The 25,354-nt window shown below is 39.2% G+C and overlaps 1 protein-coding gene across 1 annotated transcript in view; it reads left to right on the top strand.

Annotated features, from left to right (window-relative positions):
- The window catches only part of LOC109966589 (talin-2-like), a 60,928-nt gene that overhangs the window by 1,636 nt on the left and 33,938 nt on the right, over nucleotides 1–25,354 (top strand). The gene's annotated exons all lie outside the window — the stretch shown is intronic.

The following is a 25,354-nucleotide window of genomic DNA, read 5'->3' as shown; positions in this document are numbered from 1 at the left end:
GAAATTGTATGTGAGCTCATCAGTAGTGTGTTTTAGTCACCACTGATAAAAAAAACAAACATGTTTTTCATTTTAGAAGATGTTTTGTGTTGCACAGTTCTATCATTTAAACACAGCGTAGGTTCCCTCAGTCACTGATGTTTAAAATGTAAATGCAGGATATCTGTATGCTGGCTTGACATAATCCATCTGTCTGAAAAATGTACTGTTTATACAGTGTACATTGTGTCTCAGGCTAAAAACTGCAGGTTGGATATTGATAGTGAGAAATGTGAGGCCTCCCCAAGTTTGCTGCTTTGCTGAAATCTGCTTCAGGTATGACTGATAGATGTCTTAGATCATCACTGTACCTTAATAGTAATTCTAAAGCCATGCAAGTTAACATAAATGTTGACAATTAACCTTAATGTGAACATGTTTTGATTCATGTCTTCAGCATTTTATCGGTAGTCTATATTTTAATAAGCGTGACTGCTTCCTGTTTTTAGGATTTCTATCTCTAGTGTACAGTACATAAGCATATTTTTTAAAAACACAAGTTCTAGGATTACATAGGTTTGTTGTTTGGCTGATTGTCAAAATGCACCAGTAAAGATTAATCTCTGAATTACATAGTGCTGGGAAGCTCTTTGTAAAATGAATTTTTCATATGATGGAATTGAGCTCCATAGGGTTAATGTATTTTTCTTTAGACTAGCCTTAACCGATTTGCTCATTGTGTGTGCGTACGCTATACTGTATGCATGTTTTTGTGTCTTTGGATGGACACACTGTTTACAGTGGAACATTGTACATTCAGATATCTCATTTTATCAAGATAGTGAAGCTGTGAGAATCTCAGCAGTGGTACGCTACACCCGTTGTTTCACAATACCAGTTCTTTGCTTTAATATGGAGGTAGAAACTTTCCCACTCAGTATCTACGGTGAGTACACTTTCCTACAACACAATAAACCGATATAATTAGATCTCACCACTGATGTCACAAGCTCACGTGCAGCATTGATCATCCAGTTGCAACTGATAAAGCCTCACTGTTCCATCAAACAAAATACTAGATGCTATTTACAAGACCCAAGGTTATAAAGCCAAGGTGAGCTTGTGCCAAATGACCTCAGAAAAGTTTAAAAGTTCAAACAAAAGAAGTAGTGTAACATTCTATATGTTTTGTTCTAAGCTTTTGAAATATTAATCACTGCAATTTCCACTTGCTGTGGTAATTAAAACCAAGCACCATTTAAATGGTGCCTTTTTCCCCACTCCTTGCCAGCTATTGAAGAGGCCATTACCACGGTGATTCTGTATTATTGGAAGCTATTAAGGGTATCTCTGCTACAACAACTTTGGGTCACACACTTGGCTTGGCGTCTAATTTACTGGATATCACAAGTCTCAAACACAGTGTTTGAATTCACTCTCATGAAGGGCTTTTAGTCAGTGTTCATTGAAATTCTGCAGCCCAGTGAGAAATAGGCAATCCTCAAACAGTGACATACAGTAAATTATAACAAAACCATGCTTTCACTATTTTGATCCACAAAATGTTGAGAACAAGAAATTGCTAAAGCTAAAGTCTCAACTGTACGTCCATGTTCATTAGCTCATTAGAAAGTGATTTTCCTCTCAGCTGTTACATTTGCTCCATCATCAAGAATAGATTCCTGGTCGGAATTCCCCAGGAAATGTTCAGTCAGAGGGTGGGAAGTAAGGCTTTTAGGAGTCACCGGAGAGTGTGATTGTTGAATCATATTTAATGCATGATTGTGTAGGAGGTGGAAACTAAAACACACCCCATGCTGTTGCTGTGACCCAGCCTTTGTGTGTTGTGTTTACCATTGAAATAGATCTCTCCTATGTATTTTCTCTCTGCTGTCTCTGGTCACAGCCTCTTCAGGGCCTGGCACGCCTCCAGTTTCTGTAGAACAAGAGGTAGATGTATAAGCTGGCCGCCATTCTCACTCCCCCGCTGGTCCATAAATCTGGAATCATACTTTAATGTATTTTTCTTAACAGATGAACGTGACAGACAGTCGATATGTAAGAGCTATAAAGCAGAAGTCAACACTTGATTGTGCTCCAGTGTGCTTTCAGATTTTGAAGTAAGGTTGATCTCTCATAATTAAAGATTTAGTGACATGAGACTGACCTGACTTGTTCAGTATCAATGTTTCCACAGGTCACTCAGTTGTTGATTGTGTAATATGTGGCAGTTTAATGTAATACAGTTGAGACAGCAGTTCTGTATTATTTGGCCTTTCCATTTGTGATTAAATCAGCTGAGCTGTCATCTTGTTTGCAGGATATAACATCATTTATTAATATGATTGCATTAAATGTAACCAACAATAGGTGAAGTGGTACTACATTGAAAGCCAGCAGTGGTGGCTGATACCGTGCATACCAAGTATTTACTGTACATGCGGTATAAACTGATGTGGCCGTGTCAGTGATGCATAAGCAGCAGCTTCAAGAAGTAGGTCAGTAGATGCCGGCGCGGCGTGGTCCAGGCGTGGCAGTGGCACAGCCTGTGGCACTTCTCATCAGCAAATTGAATGAGATGCCAGTGAGAAGTAGAAGACAACAGGTCTGACTGCGCTGTCATGCACACAGTAGCCTCGATGGTTACAGACTGGATGAGTGACATAAAAGAAAGGAGATCTAAGGGCTTTCTGATCACCAGCTGTCAGCTTAAGTAAATAGCTTACTTGTGATTGCCTAGCTGCTTTTGTATATGGATATTTGCAAATTAAATAGGTTGTCAGTTGTTCATTTAATAAATATTCTCATACAGCACCTTTTTATTTGTGTGTGTGTGTGTTTTGAGGTGTTTTGCTAAAGTATCTGACAAAAGCTATATTATTTAAAAATCGTGTGCTATATAGTCTCCTCTGAAAAGGGTTCACAGCTGAACTAAGGCCGTTTTGTTTCTGGCATATCTGGTACTAGGACCATGAGGAGAGGATGTAGATTACTCTTCTTACCTCAGTATTTTTCCCTCTTGATGTGCAAACTGCTGCTTAGGATTTTAATGGTCACAGAATACAAACAACATGCTTTATCACCTGGTTGTCTTTGTTCTGTTACAGTGGCTGCTTGTGCCCAGTGAATAGTCACTTTGTTGCAACCTGCCCAGCTTCTTTTTACACTATTGTAGGCAGTAGTGCTCAGAGTATTTAGCTGTCAGAAATGCTCTCTTTGTTGAGAAGTGTATTTGAAGTTACATTGAAAAGAAGATTGAAAATGTGGGCATTCGCTGTCTTCTGAATTGCTGCATTATGATCCATAAAAGGCGCAATTATTACTCCTCTACATACAGTACACCCTGTATGTTGAGAACTTAAGTTAGTGTACTCCATTTATATTTCTCAGCCTTTAAAGTTGTGTCTGTTTGTTGTTTTGAGGCATTATGACAAAAAAGCGCATTGGAGGCTCTGATAGTTTTGCCACCTTCATCAGCATGGTGATAGTGGGTCGACCAGGAACACAACAGGAACCAGAGGACAGTGACAGTGAGGTAGAGGTCCAAATTATCAAGCCCCTTGCCATTTATCTGCATCAGTGATCACAGGCACTGCACCACCATACAATTAAAACACTAATCGCTTCCTGACATGATGAACATTATTTACACCTATGACACAACTGCTTAACTCACTGACAAAAATCAAACAGCTGTATTTGAAGTCATCTCGGTTTGTGTACAATGTCAGTGATGGGGGATGTCCAGAGGTTGAGAGGCTTGATTTTGGACAGTGAGAGAAAAGGTTAGCTGCACTGGGACAGAGGCGAGATGCAGTAACAGATAAAGAAAACAAAATGTGTTTGCTGCTAAATGGTGCTGTTGATCTTGTTTTAGGGAGAATTGACGGGGCAGTAGTTTCACATCAAGGTTAATTGAGGGCCTTCGGGTCCTTTGTGTGCACAGCAGCTGTCAGGCTGTTTTTGCGACAGCCTCGGGGAAAGGAGCAGCACTGACATTACCTCTATCCTCTGCTTTGATTTTCTGTAGGCCACGAGGGTTGCTGACCAACTCTCTCTCTCTCTCTCTCTCTCTCTCTCTCCTGGCTCAGGGTTATGTCGTGTCAGCACCTTGAATCTCAAAGAAGAACTGTAGACTGCTCTGACACAATCATGTTGAAGTGTGGTTCTTTTTGTGTTTTTTTTTTTTTTTTTTTGGTCTGATGGAAGTGCATTTAGCAGCTGGATGCTGTACTGTATAAGTGATTGTGTTACTTTCTTGTATATGTAGTTCATCAGCAAAGCACTGACCTTGTGTTAAAGGCAAAGGGAATCTCTGGTTACCCTCAGTGAAAGGCGATGTCTAGGGTTACATTTGTTGCTCTGTTTTTGGAGATGGAATAAGAAAGGAGTCCATGGCATGATATGTAGTGATATTCTGCATGAACCCTTTTCTTACAGTGACCATTTTGCAACTGGATCACATTTGGGGTGGATGAACCATACCTGGAAGAGTTTGCACAACCCTGATATACCTACCTACCTACTTTAGTGTACCATTGTGTAGGCCTCTTTACCAATAAAGAAATACCTGGTTGATCAAATCTATCAAATAGACCCTTTTCTTACAGTGACCATTTTGCAACTGGATCACATTTGGGGTGGATGAACCATACCTGGAAGAGTTTGCACAACCCTGATATACCTACCTATCTACTTTAGTGTACCATTGTGTTCTGTTCAGCGTTATTATTCCTTTACAGTTATGCTGCAATAATCACAGTCAAAACAGTGGATAAAGTCATTATGTGGATGTGAAAGGGCATGGTCATAATGCAAACTCATAAAGTTTCTAGCATTGGCAGACAATTTTTTATAATACCTTTGTGCAGTATATGCCCAAAGAAAATAAATAAATAAATAAATGCTGCTTTTAAATGACCGAATTGACAAAAAATGTCTTGGTCACTAAAGACCCAAGTGATCAGTAGAGATGTACTGATCAAGGTGCAGCTCTTCTAAGATGCAGCCTAAATCACTGGGCACTGTTGGAATCAGACAAACATTTTGCAAGGCTTTCGCAACAAACTATAGCTCATGAGAACATTATCTAACATCTGTTAATGTTACTGTATAACAGGTACATTCATCTGCCCTCATTAATGTATTGAAGCAACCTTATGCTGTTATGCTGATCCTCTGGGTTGATGGTTGGGTCGCTGAGGGAATAAGGTCACCTGGCCTGATGGCACAAAGCCATTAGCAAAGGAGGAGATTTTAATTCAATCCAGGCTTTAATTATACAAAACCCTGGTGTTCCATAGTGTAACCTTGTTTGTTGGTGTGCTGTTGTTCTTACAGCTGTACGTGAGATGAATATAAATGCTGGCTTACTTCAGAATGTGTTGTCTAGCAAATCAGAACTGATGAGCTGCTTGAGTTTCTGTTCAGTTTCCTGCCACGGTGCCTGTAGCCATTGAAGTCAGGGAGAAATGAACATCTTCCTGAAGCATTTTCTAAGCTCTCTTTATCATGTTTTCATCATTATATTACCCATAGCCCTTGACCCATTAGTGATATTTCATGACATAATGCTGGATTAGTTTTACATGCTGAGAAGCTTTATTGACGCTTACACCTCCTGGATATTGTGTGATATTGTGTATAAGCCGGCATCTCCTGTAAAGCACATCATAGGAGTCATCACATCATCTGAGCTCTAAAGGGGAGGAAAGGAAAAGATTCCATTCTACAGGAGCTGTTGGTACTGTCAAAAGTAGCATATCATGTGTACATTATCAGTTTGGTTGTTTCCCTCCCATTATGCTCTCTACGCTTTTCCCTCAGTGGTTATTCGGTAGAAAAATAATTTAATTTATAGGAGCATCATTAAATTGAATCTACAGCTCTGAATCCTGTAATCAAAATCAGTAAAGTAGCAAAACAAGCAGCCTTCATTTTGATGATGCCCTGTCTGTTCAGTACAACGCAGCCTTGAAAGGACTGTTTTATCTCAGATGAGACATCATCTTGGAAATGCCCTAAAGAGGACAACCATTATATACCTGCTCTATGTACTGTATGTGCTTGCATGTTGTCTCAGATAGCTTCCCCAGCACTCAGGCTGTAGAGATTGGTCATTTGCTGTGTTGTGAAAGGATAATACCTGGACTGCTAATAACAGTATGCAATATTAATTAGATGAAGCAGCGCCTAGTTGGACAGAGTACTTACTTAGTAGCTTTGATTCCATGACTTTGTACTTTGCTGTATAGGCAGATGGCAGTTCTGTAGTGAAAAAAGCAGGCCTGTGTGCTACCAGTATAGCTAATGTTAAATCTTGAATATTCTGGCCTTGGATGAATACAGATATTTTACAGTATCTGTAACAGAGGTTAATCAAGAAGGTTAGACTTAAGGAAGCTTTTGCACTTAGTATAACATGGACTTCTCAAAGCACCTTTAAGTACGGTGCTACATTTTTTTAATTTGACCACTTTCTTCAAGGAAGAGGTTGAACATGTTCAGTTGTGACTGCAGCAGCTGAAGTGCTGCTGACACCTCGGTAGTCATAAAATACTGACGCATTTGTCATATCTCTGTCAGTACATTTGGCATAGGTGAAGAGGATGCTGTGGATTTGGATTGTTGAGGACACTTAGGACACTTTGCAGTCACATAGCACCCAAATCCATGGCTTTTGATGATGATTTACAGGCCTGGATTGCACAGATCAGAATATTTTTCTCTTACTTTATCATATGTAGAAGCACATACTATAGTACGTATAGTATATGAACTCCCTATTTATTCTGTGAACTCAATACAAGGAATATGTTAAACCATGACAAATGTTCTATATATTTTAGGGCAAAAGATTCTACAACACTGAGCTAAGACTTCCACATTGTTTGGCTTTTCATTTATACACTGTGCAACATTCATTAAACTGCATATTGAATTAATAGCTATCATGTCTCACATACTCACCACTGTCATTACTAGAATGCTTTTGTGCAATAAGCAGTATTCACTTTCATCACGAAAACATCAACACTTTCACATATACTGTCAGATATGAACAAATCATCAGTGGTGCTTCTGAAGTGCTGTTGCAAATGTTTCTAAGAAAGTAAATCCTGTGAAAAGCGGTGAGGTTGCAGACATGTACAGTATCTTTTCCTTGCTCAGAAGGAATGCTATGAAGAAGTTTAAAATGATACGGAGTTAATTGCTTGCCACTATTGCTGTCTGTTCAGTCCACTATATAGCAGCTGTTAGCTTCTCTCTCCACTGAGTCTTCAGTTTCCTCAGACATGAGGTTGATGGACCTGCAGCCAGCAGAAGGGTGCAGCCCACCCACAGTGAACATAACATCCTTTCCCCCCAGTTTGACTGGAATGGTGTCCTATAACATAGCCAGGTGTGTGTGCCAGCCTGAGGTCAAGGGTCAGTCTAGTACTAATGAGCAGCACTGCTGATGTACAACTTGTTGCCTGTGGTAGTTCTTCATTTCCTCTGATTTGGTTCTGCCATGTCTAATTCATTAGCCGTGCTTTCTAACCTTTTTCGTGATCCAAAATCAAATGTAGTGCTGCCACACGTGGGATTATTGATGCTGTTATTTAATGACTGTCAAGATCTCTGACATTTATTTGTGAGCTAAGAGCTCATACTGGGAAACATGCACTATATTTACTGTTTGATTTGATTTCTCTGTGCTCATAAATTACTAGAATGTTTTAGAGTCAGGCACTGTGAACCTTTATAAATTCCCCACTGGGAGGAGGGACAAAGAGACAGCAAAGGAGGCTGTGCTCTGAAAGGGCGATTTGTATGTTATGTTCCTGGCAGATAGTGTCTTCTACACATGGCACAAGCTCAGAGGCATTGCTTAGAAGGTTTCTGGCTTGTCATGGAAGGCAGCTTGCTCTGCTCTCCGTTAGCCTTAACTTGCAAACCATGTTCACTGAGCCACTCTTTGTATAGAAGAGGTTTTTCTAGATTGCTAAGGGTATTTTAAGAGGGCTTGCTTGATGTTCCTGGGTTTGTTTATCCCCAGCAATCATTTAGCAAGTGAAACTATTTTTTAATTCAAACCAAAAACATAATATTGTGCTGCCAATACACACACCAAGCCTGCAAATCCTGTATGTCTCAATGAGATGGATCTGTCTGCCTATCTATGGTGCAGAACTGTGGGACTAATTGAATTACACAACCTCTCCTTAGCATGTCAGTCTCAAGGGAGTGCACAAGCAATCATTTGGAATCCATTTCAGAAGTGGAAAGGGGCAGATATGTCGATAGTTCTTCTATGCGCAAACAGCTGTGTAGCCTCCGTCACTGACATTTCCATAACATCCCCATAGCTACCGTAGGGTTAGATGTCATCACTGGAGAAGGTTCCTAACCTATTGACCTATAAAAGCTGTGGTGCTGTCACAGCTGCTGCCTAGATGTTCCCCACAAAGTCACACTGCTCCCTAATGAAAGTAAAGTTCAATTTATGAAGCTGGCTAATGACTTTCTTGCAGATCCCAACATTTAAGTTGATAAGTGACCGTACTTGTGACCTCACACCACACGTTTTACTAGACCTCATTGGGTTAAATTCTTGTGTTTCTTTCGATTCTGTGTTCTGGAAGCTGAAGCTGTGATGTTTTCTAAGGATATGAATATAGAAATATTTTGGGAAGTAATTAGGATAATGGAGCAGGTGTAAGGAAGAGGCGTGTGCTAATGCCCAACACTGTTTCATGTCGACACTGCCAGGCGTCCTACTGTAATCTTCCAGCTTAACATTATGATGAATAAATAGTGAAGGTTAATAGTGAATGAACTACTCTAGCTGATTTAAAGCATTGTCACCAACATCCAGTGCAATTTATAACCACTATTAGGAAACTGATGATTTGTGTATACAGAAGAAAAACCACACATGACAACACACGACACATTGATAGCAATGAAAATTAATGCACTAAAATTGTAATCGATTTTTGTGAAATGTATACCTCATGATTATTAGTCACTGGAGGGCTTGCCTAACTAATGTTTTCTATTTATAGCAAACACATTTTCTAGTTTCTTCACTTTTCATCATGGTATTCAGGAGATGAAAATCATTTGCATGCTTAGAAAATTGGACATCATACAAATGACTCTGGATCTAAATGCCTAACTTCTGCAGCAAAGAAAGAATACTGTACATTAGGAGGAAATCACTATAATTTCCTTGTTCTTTGTCAAACATTGGTAGAACATAGGACACTGGGTGTTCCTATCATCTGCTATTATGAATCCCACGTCTGTCTGTGGCACTGTTGTCGTCGTCATTTGATAAATCAGATTTACTGCTACATCTGTAGTGCCCAAGCTAATGAAGTAACACCCAGTGCAGAGACAGCATTGATTTCATTTCCTGCCTCTCTGGCTGCTCCCTGGGAAGCTAGATAGAGATTACATGACGATGTCATATAAAAGGAGAGATTAAAGAGTCTGTATCCAACTGGAGTGTCACAGCTGTGTGCTCAGCCTCACAATTAGATGCAGAGGTTTAAGAGAGAGCAGCAGAGATGGCACTCAGTACCACAGGCTTTTTCTCTTTTCCTACAGATCGCTGAAGCGTAAGCTTTTGTCTTGTTAACCCAGGCTGGATGTGGCGGTTGGCAGGTTCTTTTCTCGCCCACATACCTCTGCCAATGAATCAGATGATACTACCCCTGTCAGAGATCAGCTGAGAGGCAACAATGAAATGGATGGGTTGTCCAGTTATTGTAGAACAGTGGAGGGCACAATTCATTGCTTGCCTGCCTTCATACCCATGTACTCACCCAATGCCTGCAGTCTCTCTTTCCTGTCAGTGGTAGAATGGCCAAGCAAAGCAAAACAGATATATATCACCATTAATGAACAATTTGTGCCATTTTAAACAAACAGAATTCTTGGTTCGTAGGTCCCTATCTGAAATACCCTCGTTTTTACAGACTGTTCCTTTGTTTGGGTGCACTATTACAAGCATTAAATATAATGTTTAGATATGAAAGCTGTCAAGGTCAGTTACTGTATGTTACACAAAGAGAGCATTGTTTGGCGGCTGCAGTGTGTTACAGTCTAATGCCAAAATGATTAGTGGATTAATCAATTTGTTAATCCATATGAAATTAATTGCCAACAATTTTAATAATCGATTAGTTGGTTGAGTAATTTGTGAAGGGAAAATTGTGAGGATTGTTTTCCTTGTTTTGTCTGTTTTATACTGCTCTAAATCAAATGTTATTGACTATTACTTAAACCCAACAAGCATTTTGACATCACTCTGGGATTTGGGAAACTGTGGGCATTTCCCCCTTTTTATGACATTTTATAAATTAAACAATTAACTGAGTAATCAAATAACACAATATAAAGATCTTTAATTGCAGCCATACAGTCTTTGCATGAAATATTGCCACACACACATATATAAATAGGCATAATTTGATATGTGGCTCCCTCAGTTGAGTAACTTCTTTACACGATATTTCCCCTCAAGGTGCTCTAGTGTAACAGTGTTGAGGACCAAATGCCCTTGATGTAATTTTTGACACGCATAAGTTGACACACCTTGTTCCGCACTGCAGACGGGACATTAGAAGCATCAGTGCAGTTCTGATTTATTCATCCAATCAAGTTTGGGGCAGATGCATTGAAATGTGTTAAGGCAATGAAGACGGTAGGTATTTGAAAACTCTACACTTCCATGCTTCTAGCACATTACTGGCTTTAAGCATTGCAAATGCTTCAAGTTCTTTTGGAACTGCCATTTTCTATGAGCGAGAGATACTTTTATTTCTTTCTTGTAAGCATGTGCTGCTGACTTTGAGAACCATACTGTGTTTACTTGGTAGTTATAACCTTTATCCCACTAAAGGGCTTTAAATATGTGTTTACTTTCAAAAGAGCTCCCAGATGTAATATACAGCTGGAATGTCTGAATGATGTCCACCACTACTCTGCTCTAAACACAAAAAAACAGTTACATCGAATGAGAACAACACACAAATATTTTGATTGAATAAATTTGTGTTGTCTATGCGCTGTAGAATTGATGTTGTTCCATTCATTCATCATGCCTCTTTTGCCTCACTTGAGTTACAAGCAACTACTTGACACCATTTTCACAGAACATTACTGATAGAAAATGTAATTCTTTCCCGTGTTCCCACAAGTTTCCAAGTTGAAATATCAGATAAAGTACAGCTCAATTGTCGACCGTTTTGTTCCCGCTACTCCTGAACACATTTCTGCCCTTCCATGAACATTCAAAATTTGTAAAAAATAATATTTTAAGGAGCCAGTTAAATTCACATGGGGCCCAATTCTATTTATTACTAACTTGACGGGTCCCATGGGGAAGAACTGAGACACATAAAATGATTAGTTGATCATGCCCAGCTGTTCTTCAGAGTAGATGAAGACACACGCATTTGTTAGGCTCTTAATGAGGATGTTAACTGAAATGGATAAGCTAATATTCAGCTAAAGCAGGTAATTGCATCCATTATATGCTGGATATAGCTTTTTTAATTTTATTTATTGTGTTTAATGTCCTGATTCTTGGTTTTTACTTGGAATTCTAAGGTACACACTCTCTCCGTGGTACTGTGAATGATTTGTGTTCTGATCTGTGCTATGGCACAGATTCCCCAATTAATCATAAATTGCCAAATGTCATCAGACAAAAATAATAGGCCACTGATAACATACAATTTGTGTAGGTGTAGTGTTCACTGTAGATAAGGAAATCATAATTACTCAAAAAGCAGAAATAATCAGCTGGCTAAATGCCTCCACTTAACTAATTAGAAGTTTGTGTCACCAGTAATGAGTTGTGTGCTATGGTTGCAGAATTCATTGAGGCAATTAGCGAATCTCAGAACGCATAGCATGACACTCCACGGCAAGCTGCTGAGTATTTCAGGAGTTAGGTCAGTTATGCCATCAGCAATACGTAGCACTGGGAACGACCTTGGTACACTGAAGGAGGCAATCAGCCATATGCATATGGTAAATTTACTACTATGATGATACACTATGTTGTCAGTGTGCATGAAATGAATGTAAAGCCATTTGTGTTTTGTGCCATAGCCAGAAGCTATGAGCAGAGACTTTTGTATTCTTCAACATCAACATTACATTCAGTTATCTGAAGTATTTGGAGGCTGCAGTAGTTCTTGACTTTGAATGAGCTGTAGGAAACATATTGTTCAAGAAGTTTAATATGCAACATGTTTTCTGTGAACCAATATTAAACGACTTAATACTGGGTTTTATGCTGTGCAACAAGAGTGCAGGCATGCGAGTGGCACTGTGAGGCTTTAAAGCCGTGAGCTGCTGTAAATACTAATACCAGCATGCTAGCATGCTTACAGTGACATTGATAGCATGATGTTAGCAGGTATAATGTTTAGCATGTTCATCATCAGTTCAGCACAGCATGTAGCATGTGCATATTTGGTGATAAGCCAAACTACTGATCTGATCCTGATCCTGATCCTGATTCTGAAATTTTGATCTGATGATGGTGCTAGATCTAAAGTCACCAAAGTGAATAAAAGTCATCCTGAGGGCGGCAAGAATGTCTGTATTAAATTTTATCACAATCCATTCAATACTTTGTGAGGTATTTCGTTAAAAACCGGTTGCTGACCTATACTGGTGGCACAAGATGAAAAATCAGGGGTTCAGCAAAGTCTTTATAATTCTGAGAAGGGTGTCCATTCAGCTGAGATATTTCAGTCTGACCCAGCATTGGTATTCTTAAATCCATGCTACTAAAAAGATATTAGAATATGTTCTTTCAGCATAAGCCTTTGTGGTGAAAATAGCACATTAAATTTTCTAATGCTGTTTTCTTTGTATACTACATTTTCTGTATAGCATGTGCATTGGCTGATTGGTTCTCAGACAGAAGTGATAAGACTTTCATGCAATTAATTTCTTTGGCTGAATAGCATCAATCACAGAAAACTAACTGACATGCAGAACGATGTGAGACTTCAAGTAATTTTGCAAAGCTGTTCTCCTGTGAACAGGATATGATAAAGAAAACAGAGATTTGCATGACAATTGTGGTAGGGAGATGCCTTATTTTCATGCTACTGTAGCCACTCTAAGAGTTATTTATGTATTATGTATTCAGTGTAGATGCATGTTAGCTAATATTATGAAACACTGAGATATAGAAATGTGATGCAAAATGCAATTTTAATGCAAATGGGCCGGTAGTGTCCCTTTGTTACCCACTGTAGTTCAGGCCTAAGGGGCAGTGTGTGTGTGTTCATGGCTTTGTGGAGGCACCAGGGATCTTTTATATCCCCTGAGGTTATCAGTTGTTATGTGAACTCCTGTTCCTCTTCTGGACAATAAAGGAGAACAGACCTGCAGCACTGTGACAGTGAATGGTGTAGTACAAGGGATGTGGCATACTCGGACAGTAATGAGAGATTTGTAGGTTATTTCTACTTTTTGCTTGTTAGCATCACTTAAACCCCATCTTCCCCTGATAGCCCTTTCAGGAAGTACTCTGTGTATCTTTATATAACCCATACCAAGACTGACTGGTCTTTTGCCTTAATTATTGCAGTTTCACGGCATAGTATTAGCCTTAAAAATGTGTTCTCTTCAAGGACAGGGTACTCTGGCAGGGTCACAGACTGAGATTCCAGGGAATAGCTGTCCCTGTAAAATATGCTTTGGTCAGGAAACCATTGAATACATTCTCTGTGTGATGCTGTTTATCTGTTACTATGTTCATATTGTGACAGGTCTTTTTGCCATAAAATGAATGCAGTCATTGTAGAGGACTTCCCACACTGCTGTTTACATGTACTGTCACTTCAGCAGAGTTGTTATGTTCAGTACAGTAACTCGGAAAATGACTAGTTGCGCCCTACGTTCGCAATCTTCGTCCTTCTTTGGAATGTTAGTGTGCAATTTAATATGTATACTTTTAATTCAGTTTTCGTGGAACTACTGCATGAATATTACATCTGCTGCAGTTTCCTTAGACATTATTTATACAAATACATTAATAAACTCAAAATTTGAAACAATTTATCTTGTAGGAAATTGCCCAATATTTGTATATAAAGTGCAGCTTTCGAGCAAAAGATGAATTTTTTCAGCAAACCCACGAATGAGCCATTTGTCTAGTTACTTAATACATCTAAACTTTCAATGCCAAATTTGCAGACCATCGTGTTAATGGAATGAATTATTCTCCTGTTGTTTGTTTGCTGATAACCTGGTTGTCATGGCATGTGGTAAGCCTGCAACTAGAGGGAGTCTGTTCATTTTTGTGTATTTGTACATGGGTTTGTACATACGTTATTGTGAATGTACTTTAAGTCTTTTCATCATACGTTTTTGCTACTCCTGAGAGCAACAGGCAGATATATTACAACAACAGCTTTACACATTCTGTCTGGCAGAGTAACTCCAGCTAACATGCAACTTGTCTGTGTTTTTTTGGATTGTCGCCAAAAGGCGTTTTTCATAGACCAGTGGTCAACTGCACAGCTACTTTTAAGTTTATGTGAGTCAAATAAAATATCCTTAGAATTTATTTGTATGCAGAGAGACTAAAGGTGAACACATCAATTTGTGCATTTCTCACCTGTTTGCAGGAGGCATAGTGTGAATTGAATTGGCACTGAGGTGTGTTGTGCTTGAATCAAGGTTTACAAAAGCATTAACTTCAAGAAAGTGATAAGTGACTGTGAGCATCTTTATGTACAGTTTTCATCTATTCACACATATTTATGTTTTGTCTGAGATCATTTTCTGGCTATTCTGAGGTTCCCCTTTAAACATTTGTCACCATCAAACAATTTGCAGTTACCTATTCTCATTCATTACCTTAAATATTTCTATGCCCAGTGAGCTACCTACTATAGCTAAGCTGGGTTTGAGCCTGATGATGTACTTTGCATTCAGCTGCCAGTGAGTGAATGAGTCAGTGTGGTCTGTTGTCTGCATCCACATTAGATGTTGTGCATCCAACAGTCTCCAAGTGCATTACAGTAATCAGGTTAAAGAGAGAGGAACTGGGGAGCACTTGGTCTGTGGCATCTTTCCTCTGGAGTTCCCCAGTGAGACAGAGAACCTCTCACGCAGGCTGAGCTACTGGGATCCGGCTCTGCAGACACTCTGCAGACACTTCTGTTTGTATGAAACCTACACTGGGGTAGTCAACTGCGCACATGCTGTCATAATGAATAGCTCATAATTGTAAAACTTTTGTTTGTTGTGATTTGTTGTTGTTGTTTGTTTTTCATTTTTCTGATTCATTTATTGTGCTTCACGCTAACATATTTGGCAAATAACCAATCCTGATTTGTGTACTTTACTGTGCACAGTTGAAGCGTAAATGGTGAAGCACATGAAAAACAAATGTCGAAAATATTTACCGAAATTCTTGAACACTTACTGCTGAGTATTTCTGTCTAACCTCATGAAAAACTACAGACCAAGTTTAGGGAAAGTGATTCAGATACACTTGAGCTAATCTACATCTTGTCTTATTAAACACTGAGTGTGTTTAAGCATTGGAAAAAAAAATGTTACTGAACATCTTAAGAGCCACTAATGAAATTTGGAGCTCTTTATCATTCACTGGTATCTTTTGCAAACTGCACAGTTTAGAAAAGGAGATGACAGAAGCCACCTGACCTGGGAATGGCCCAGAATCAGGGTTGCTATGGCAACCAGCAGATGTGGAGCATGAAATAGTACAGCTCAGTCTTCTCTACTCTATAGCTCGTGACTTAACGATCTCAGTACAGGTCCAGCTGTAAGTTTTATCCCCCCTCTGTCCCCCGTGACACCAAGCTGGAAGTGTGCACACAAAGAATTTCAAGTAGTCCGCATGGTTCTTTTCAGTTGACCCTGTTGCACAATATGCTAAGGATATCCATGCTGTGTGTGGTTGGGTGGGTAGTTGACCAGATGTTTATGAGGTGGATTTAAGCCAGAGACATTTGTTTCTAGTAATCAGGATCACTTGGGCGTATTTTTAGGGGGGGAATTTAGGCAGAAGGGTGGGGAGGGAAGAGAAAGAATGAAATAAAGAAACTAGTGTCAGAAGACTTGAAAATATAGTTTTTCTCGCTTGGATTTATGGGGAATAGAAAAATGCAACAAGCCATTTCACTACATGCAGAAAGCCAAATAAAACGGGGGTCTACAGTTTTACCCTTATGGCAAAATGAAGAAGTACATTATATGTTTTTGCTTCAAACCTTTTCTCTTCCTTTTTTTTTACAAAGAACAGTCATAGCTTTCGGTCATCCCTGTGAACCTTCTAATTGAATTTAAAAGCCCAGAATTTGCTCTTTTCTCAACATGATATTCTTTGCTAAGTAGCCAAGTGCATTTTATACAGCACCTCTCCTGGGATTGTAGCAGTAGAGTATACCAGAAAATACATCTTGTTAAACATATACATGTACATATGCCTCTGAAACACTCTTCAGAATAGAGTCCCACTTTTTCAGCAGGCCTCCTACGCATAGCCTCCACTCAAAGAACTTTCTGAAGCATCCAGTATTTGTCTCGGGGAACATTGTTGTATACGCCTTGTCCAGCCAGTTTAAACAATTGATTCTTCAGTGCTTTTAGTCCTCGCTGAGAGAGAAACAAAGCAGCAAGAAGTCACACAGTGATACTGTACTTGGAATGTACTCCCAGGTTAACTAAGTAATGGCGTTTTTCATTTGCCTTGGCCTTGCACAGTTTGTTTTCAACTTTTATTGTTCACTCTAGATGTTGACCATTCATTCATCATTTTGGGAAGCTGGTTAATTGAATGAAGGGAAAAGGTTCTCACTTACAGTACGTGCTTTCTCTCTCTGTGTCTGCCTGTCTTCTTCGCTACACTGTGGAGATCAGTTCACCAACAGACAATATCATAGACAGTTCCTCCTTCTCACAGTGCAACTCTCCAAACAAAATATTACATTATGTTTCTCTGCAGAACCCTCAACAAAGCAGTGGAACTGGAGTGACACTTTTCACAGAGAGGTGTTTTCATTTTTCAGACACGCTCTATCAAAGTGAATCAAAGTCAACTCCTTCAGTCTCTTTTTTTCTACATCTCCATGTACTTGTGACAGGATAGCTGAGAGGCCCAGGATGAGAACTGGATTTGTACTGTATGTACACAGATAAAGCAGCCTTTAACATTGTCAAAGCGCTCTCTCTCTCTCTCTCTCTCTCTCTCTCTCTCTCTCTCTCTCTCTCTCTCTCTGACCTTGGCTGCTTGACATTTAAAAGCTGACTTTAGCTGAAATCCTTAAATCACTGCAGAGCATACCCCACATCCAAATGACCCTGTAAGCAGCTGCAGCCGTGGGCCTGAGGGCAGACTGGATGTGGCTGCTGCTCCTGTCCTGCCTTATATGTCCAGGAAAAGGTGGGCACAGCAGCAATCGTGGCAAATGTGGGCACAGTTGCTGATCTGGAAACAATGAGCCATCGACATGGCCACTTCCTGAACCCCCTCCCATGCAGCAACATCGTTTTGCTCCCCATCAACAGGGGAGTTTATTGTTACCAAGAACAATTTGATACAGTTATAGATTACCATATTGGTACAGTAAATGTTGCCTTTCACTAAGTTTACTGACAGTACATCTAATAACACAAGACCCTGTGCAGAATAAATAGGAACAACATTTGGCAATTAAGTGATATGTTTGCTAATGGTGCTCTTATCTAACGGCTTGAAATGAATCTCTGCCTTTGTGTGTCTGGGTTCTTCCTCTACAGCATGCCAGAGAATATAAAGTGCTGATAGAGTCCCTCAGTGTATTGCACTTTGGAGTGAAGCCCGTGTATGTTTCTTTCCGCTGCTCTTGATACTGTAATCAGCATGCAAGTGGTAGTAGGCAGTCAGCTACTGAAGTATGCTTCGTGTTGGGGAGGCAGCACAGACATGGAGTCACCTGATTTCCAGGACTTGACACTCCAAGCAGAATTTACTGATTGTGAGAGACAGAGGTGTGAGAGTGTCATCAAATACTCATGCTCACAGCCCACTGCAGGGTGATCTATTTTAGTACAGTGTTGAAGTCAATGAAGTCTGTTGGATTTAAAATTTTCATGCAAACTCCCACATTTGCCGCTGCATGTTGTACTGTATTTGCCTGTGCTACAGTCGGACATTAACTACCACATGATTTGTTATACAGTTAATAAAACATTGTGTTGTTCATTTGCCACACATTTTGTCAGATTACGTGTTACAATACAGTAATGTTTAGCAGAGAGCTCTTGCAAGCTGTTGCTTTTTATAAGGAAATGCCACCTCAGTTTGATTCTGTTGGGTGATAGGGGCGTTAAGACTGATGTTGAGATACAAGGAACAATGCTAGCATCTTAATTGTGACTTTTGTTATTGTGATGCAATGATTTTGTGAGCCTTGCACTGCCATATTCTTACACTAATTGATGTCACATCTGGGGAGTCTTTTCTCACTATTCCTTAATCTGCTTTACCAAAATAGCAGTTCAGTTATGTCATACTATTGCTGGCACATAGTCCTGCTATCACACCACACACACTGTAGTGCAGCACAGGGTGGAAACAGAAGGCTTATTACCAGTCTCCCTACTGGTTTGAGCGACATGGTTGAAAGAATCTATAGGAGGACACTCTTTATTTTGGTTTGATTTTGCTCTCTCTTAAAATATACCTCATATTTTTGGTGGGCTGTGTATGGAGCCTATATATGTGGTACATTTCTTGTGCTGCCACTGAACAACATACAGTCAATTTTAACAGATGAAAATTCTAACGTAAATTAGCTTTGCCATCTTACACATTTTGCACGTGCTGCAGATTCTGCAGATAAAGGAGAGAACAAAAGTCATAAAAGGAAACCTGAGTCTGGATGACAAAGTCTATTAGAGTAACTTAAATGATGCAGTTCTGAAACGTTGATGCTAAAATCATATAGTTGACTGGGTAATACTGATAAAATAATTTCCTGTCAAAACAGTGCCATTAATATATTAGCTCCCATTTTTGTGTCATGCTATGCACTGGTGAGATATTACATACATTTGTTAGTCATTCTGGATATGTATTTACAGTATATTGTTCCCAATATTTTTAGTTTTATTTCAACATCTATGTATGATATCATTCACATTTCTTTTCATCACCCCAGTATTCATTTTATATTCATGGACACAACTACTCTTGAGGGATGGAAACATTTCTGTGTTAAACTGACCCTTGCAAGTCAGGTGAACCTCAGCAAATACAGCAGAATGTGCAATCATCACATTTCATTATATATAGTATCCCCCTGTGAATTGTGCATTCCAGCCATGTTCATAAAGGAGCTGATTGTAGACAGGTTGCAAACTTTCCCTCCAGTTTAGTGCATCATTTGATAGACTACATGCATGTCTACAGGTGCAAAATGCATTTGAGGGAAGGTAGAGAATCCTTTGAAAATCATGTCCAGCGTCCCAAAACTCACCTCAGACTGTTCAGGGGGGTTCCTGTCACTGTTGTCATTGCTGTCAAATACACTGTACCTGAAACAGTATACTGATACCATGAGGCTCAAATGCACAATATCCAGCTTATACAGTAGTTTGTTGATGTGGAAAATTGGGAGCCAGGTTGGTTGTTATCGTCTGTACTGTGGTTGAGGTTTATGTGATGGTGTGAGCTCTGGTGCGCTTTATAAGATAAATGAAGTGAGATAAACAGTAAATCATTGAGAAGTGCATGGTATTTGTGCTGAAGTTATATTCTGAATGTTATTGTGGGGAAGAAATGGTTTCCAGATTTAACATACTGAAGTATGATGATATCAGACCATCCATATGGTAGGTAGTGAGAAGTGTGGAATAGGCAAACCTCAGTGGATTGAGTGGTCGAAGCTACTTGTCAATCACATCATTGTCAAAATAAAGCTACTGCAAATAATTTATGAAGTATGAGGTAAATGTGTAAAAAAATTGTCAGGAAAATATGATGTCATAAAATATGTTCCCAATTTTAACTGATATCTCATGTAAGACCAATATGTCATCTCTCTAGTTTAGCAAACATTTTAAAGTCATAACACTGAACTGTTGACTCCAAACACATTCCCTGTTTCACATCATTACATCACTTTGTCTTGCATCTTTATCAGTCCAAAACCAGATGTAGGCTAGTGGACCACATGCCTCATACTATAAATGCTGTGTAAGAGATGTATGATTAAAAATGTAGTTGATAATGAAATCATCGTGGGCTGAGTCCTTTGTTGTTTCGAAGTTATTGGCATGACCCATTAGCATATGTAATATGTTAAAAATGTTGGGCAACATCTGTCTCAGCCACCATTAATCACTCCCAGTGAGTGACTGACTTAGACGCCAGGTCGAATCGCAGTCACAGTGTTGTGTGAATTACTGAAAGACGGGCTGAGAGACTGACTGAAGTCTGAGCTGCTGGGTGGAGCTCTCCTCCTCTAGTAGCCGTTGCTGTCTCCATCTATTAGATAGCTCATTCTTCACATCTCTAAATGACAGAAGAGGGACGGTTGAATGGTTCTCTGTGTTATAAAACTTGTTGTAGTGACTCTAAGACTGGACTGCCTAAACCAATAAAATGTTGTTAGTAACATAATTGAGCCAAGTGCATCCTATACTCACTTTTAGCATTTTTCACTTTACTGAGGGATTTGTTGTCTAATCTAAAGTACTGTATTATCTATACTCACTTTTAGCATTTTTCACTTGACTGAGGGATTTGTTGTCTAAACTAAAGTACTGCATTACAATTTCAGAATTAGTACAATTTCTTTTAATCTATTGCCATATAAGTGTAGTGTAGGTATTAGTTAATGCCACTGTCTTGTAAGATTAGGAAGAAATGGTTTTGTGTATTGCACCGCTTCTCCTGTGATTTCTTATGAAACAGTGCTAAAGGAGGATGCTCTACTTTGCTGGGTATTTTTAGTGTAAGAGGAGCTTCCCTCTCCCGCTCCATGACAAGGGCACCATTCATAATTTCTGTCAGTATATGCATCCATAAATTACATTACAGCAGAGTGTGTAGTCCAGGAGCAAAGCCTGTAGACCAAAGAGTGGGTCAAGGGACAAGATTCATGAGAATGGGGAAAAATCAGTCAGTGTTAATGGTGAGTGGCTCTGAATTTAGAGTGCAGATTTGATGCCTTTTTATTTTACATTTGCTTGACTACTCGATTAGCACTATTAATAATAAATGAATAATACTTTGCAAGCCACTTATAATGTGTCACTTTGTTCATAGTAATCCTGGTGAACTTTAAATACCAAGGGTCAGTTCATAACGTTGTCAGTGCTTTATCCTGCAGGAGCAATTATGAATTAATTTATAAAAGACTTGGAGAAAATGGTAAGCATGGAGGTGAAAGCCTTTGACTTATTAACTATTCAAATTGTGTGCACGTAGACTCCAGATCCTTTGGGTGTTCTCTGCAAGGAAATGAGCACGAGGACATCTTGATAAAAAATAGAATATAGTTTCTGCAAGGCATTAAAAGGCAGGCAATTGGAAATATAATAGAGGGCATGGTTACTTTTATATCTATTAAGTGAAATTGAGATGTAATAAGAAGCAATACTGTAATGTTTGTATTGTTACATTCTCTATAATTTTGTCAGTCTTATGAATTTTTGCATCAGTGTAATCAGATTAACACTCATAGAATAAGAATAATCATATTCTCTTTATGTTAATGTGGTGATAGCAGCTGGCAGAATGATGTCTCTGTGGCTCCATGTGCTACTTAGATTACAGCCCTGGGCTATTAAATAGATGTACAATAATTTGCTTTATGTTTGATGTAAATTAAGTTTGTTTCATCTTCATAATAAAGATGTATTGATTGAGTCTCTCTTTCTTGTGTACCGTTAGGGCTCTGTATGACCTAACATGAGCTACATTCATTAAATGTAGAAGAACATCCACATGATGTAAATAATACACCTGACCTTGACATGACTCGACATGAACAGAAGGATAGTTCCTAGGTTTTCAGAATACACAAACAACCAAAACACCATCGCCTTGTTTTCTATTACAGGAGCCACCACTGGACCATGTGTGTTCCAGGAAAACTTAACGGTGATTGTAGACATACTGTGGTCCTGCGGGAAACTGACCTTGCTTTAAATCAGACAGAGATAAAAGGCTGATGTTGTGCTCGGAGTGTCATTGCAGCAGGACTGGGTAGTTTAGCCACTCGATATTTTCTCAATGCACACGTGCTTTAATTCTGTTATTTTCAATTGTCCTGAGAGGTCAGAATTACTTCCAGCTTATCATTCAATGCCACTGACAAACTGCATGCTTCAAATGCACAATAACACTAGCCCACGAGGCTCAAGATAATAAGGTGAAGTAAATGCCAGTTTGGTGTATTTATGAGGTTACTGCAGCCTCAGTATTTTCTTGCTGCTTTATTGGCTGTTTCATTTGAGCTTTGGGGTTACTTTCAATAGCATCACAGGTTGTTAAAATCTAATTGTCATTCTTTACAATTATTGTGCTTTCTTTAGCGTTGCCATACTAATCTACCTTATATCCCAGAATGGCAGTTTTTATTCTCACAGTAATTGTTGATTGTATAAATAAGGCAGAGATTTTGCACATGCATCACCATTTCGGTTTCTGTTCACGCATACTGCCAAAGCAGAAAGAGTCTAAAATGTCTTGCTGCCAGAGAATCATTAATGTTTTTGTGGGACCTCAGTTTAATGGGCTGGCCATGAAACACCCTATAGCAATGTGAGGCGATGGTTTAGATTTGGTACTTTTAAGAATAAGGAATTATATTTGTAATAAATATGTTACTGGTTTTCATTATAATTTAACTTAAGTTACTTTATTTTTTTATTATATTTTTCCTCTCACTTTACCAGGTCAGGAATGTTTTGCCATTCACACTGCATAAAAAGTGTTGCACTTTTTTTGTTTGACTGGAGAACACTGCATGTTTTTAAAAACTATAAAGCATGAATTGATTTAATAAAAAACAGAAACCTGGCATCAGATGTAAGGGGACTGTATCATATGGGTGCATGTTCAGTACAGTACAGTAATTGCCATATGATTACTGCACTGAACATGTTCAAAGCATCTGTAAAGAGCTTGCTCCTCACAGTTGGAAATCGTGGCTGTGGCTCCAGGTAGCTCAGGTGTATCTGTTTCAGAACATCTCCTGCCTTTATCTGTACTCTGCATGATCGGCATCCTCATTTCTACAATGCATGAGAACACACACAGTCATTTATTCTGGTAATAATCCGATAAAAGCTACAAAATTGAAGCATCTACTGTATGTATATCATTAATTGAATTCTCATCCACACTCTGTTGCGTTCTCAAGGGCCATTCTGCTTCAGACTTTGGAAGACTGGTTTAAACAAACTGATCTGATCAGGTATGGACCAGTACTGCTTAGTTTCGTGTCCATCCACCTCCTCAGTTGTTGTGTGACAAACTGGTGCAGTAATCACAGCAGTGGTTCTCTGGCTCTGTGCTGCTGCTGGTATTGCAGTCAATCATTAGAGCTGTATCCTCTCCAGATGGCGCCTGCTTTCCCTAGTCTCTATTAAATTGTCCATGTTTAGAGTCCTTGGCAAGCTGCTTTTTGGCCATTTTCATTTCTTAATATTTAGTAGTAAACAAACATAATTCAATGCAGGGAGCTTCTCAAATCTGCTAGTGATTATCAATGGAGATATTGTTTATATTTGTAGACCTGCTTATTGATGTAGGAAAGGTAATAAAATAAATAATATTCAGCAGTCACATAAGTGGGTTGTTTCTCTTCTCTCAGACTTAGACCCAGCCATGCCTGAAACCAAGGCCAACTCCTGTAGACAGCACTCAGAGAGCGCAAACCTCCTGGCTTTTTACAGTCCGTCACTTGATGACCACTGCCATTGTGGATGGAGTTGCATGCAAAGAAAAAAAAACTGAAATTGGCTCTGGTGAGAAATCCTTGAAAAAAATTCCTAGATCCAACAAAATCTAATGGATTGTTCTCTGGGCTATATCCTACCCCTCAAGAAAATCATCTAAATCCATTCATTGCCTTTTGAGTTATACTATGAACAAACCAATAAACGCCAGTAAAAACATAACCTCCTTGGTGGAGCTAATAATGAGTAGCTGGCTGCATTGGAGTGTTTGCATGAGGATCCAAGTGAAAAACATGCTCTCACATTACTGTAAGATCTGAGATTATAATTACCCTCCCGGGTTTCATCATGTGGTTTCTGCAGTACTTATTCTCTGAAGTGACTTCCGCTACTCACAGATACTAAAGCGACTGTTGCTTTACCTGTAGGCCCACAATAATCTTTAGCAAATACTTATCAGAGGTAACTTTTGGCTTTTTAGATGGACCTATCTGATATAATTTACAGTGTTAAAACTTCCACAAAAACAAACATTTTTTTTCTGTAAAGATGGGGGGGGGGGGCTGTAAGTCCATGTGTTGTCTAGAAAAGAGCATCTGTTGTATCTGTGGAGGAGCTGAATGACAAAGACTCTGTGAGGCTTCCACACCAGCCTGTATAGAAGAGAGCTCGTGCAGTGCTTTCACTCCTAGTTCTTTGTGCTCGTCTTTCCAACTTTGTATGAAGGAAAAACTCAGGGAAGGAGAGGGTCTATTGGAGAGGAACTTATGGCTATGACAGAGCCACAGTCACAGGCGGACTCATTCACGACTTCAACTTCATAGAAAATTTGCTTCTCAGCCGTTCTCTACTCTGGCTCACAATGGGCCTGTGGATGAGCTGTGAATCTCCAGCACAAAAAACTCTTTGTGTTTTGCACGAATTGTGTCAGTGTGAAGATTTGAACTTTTGCCTTTATATCCAGCTATGGAAAAAATATATAAAAAAGTCTTTTGGCATTTCAGTAGAATTTGTAATATACAGCACTATAGCTGAAACAGTCGCAACTCACCAGAAAACGAATCTGCAGCTATTTTAGTTCATTGTTATGCTCATTTTATAGCAAACTGAGTTGGCTTTGAATGTTTTTATTCACAAAACATCATATATACTATAGGTGATGTGTAAGTAAGAGGCAAGGATCCTTTATTAGCTGGTCCTATATATTACATTCACCCCTGTCCCTGTCAAAGCCTAGGTCAATGAAGACGAGAAACGCTCTGCTGTATTACTTTCTTTCCTTTTGTTTGCACATAGTCTCACACCTGAATTGATTCATCCTAATTGCAGTATGTGATAAAACACCCACTGATTTGTGTCACAGCGAAGTCTGCTTCTGGGGGCGAGTGCAAACCAGGAGAAGAGCGAATAATGATGCAGCAATGGAATG

This window comes from Monopterus albus, unplaced genomic scaffold (genome assembly GCF_001952655.1).
Source record: "Monopterus albus unplaced genomic scaffold, M_albus_1.0 scaffold5.1, whole genome shotgun sequence".
Taxonomy (NCBI): domain Eukaryota; kingdom Metazoa; phylum Chordata; class Actinopteri; order Synbranchiformes; family Synbranchidae; genus Monopterus; species Monopterus albus.
This window is presented reverse-complemented; position numbering and strand designations above follow the sequence as displayed.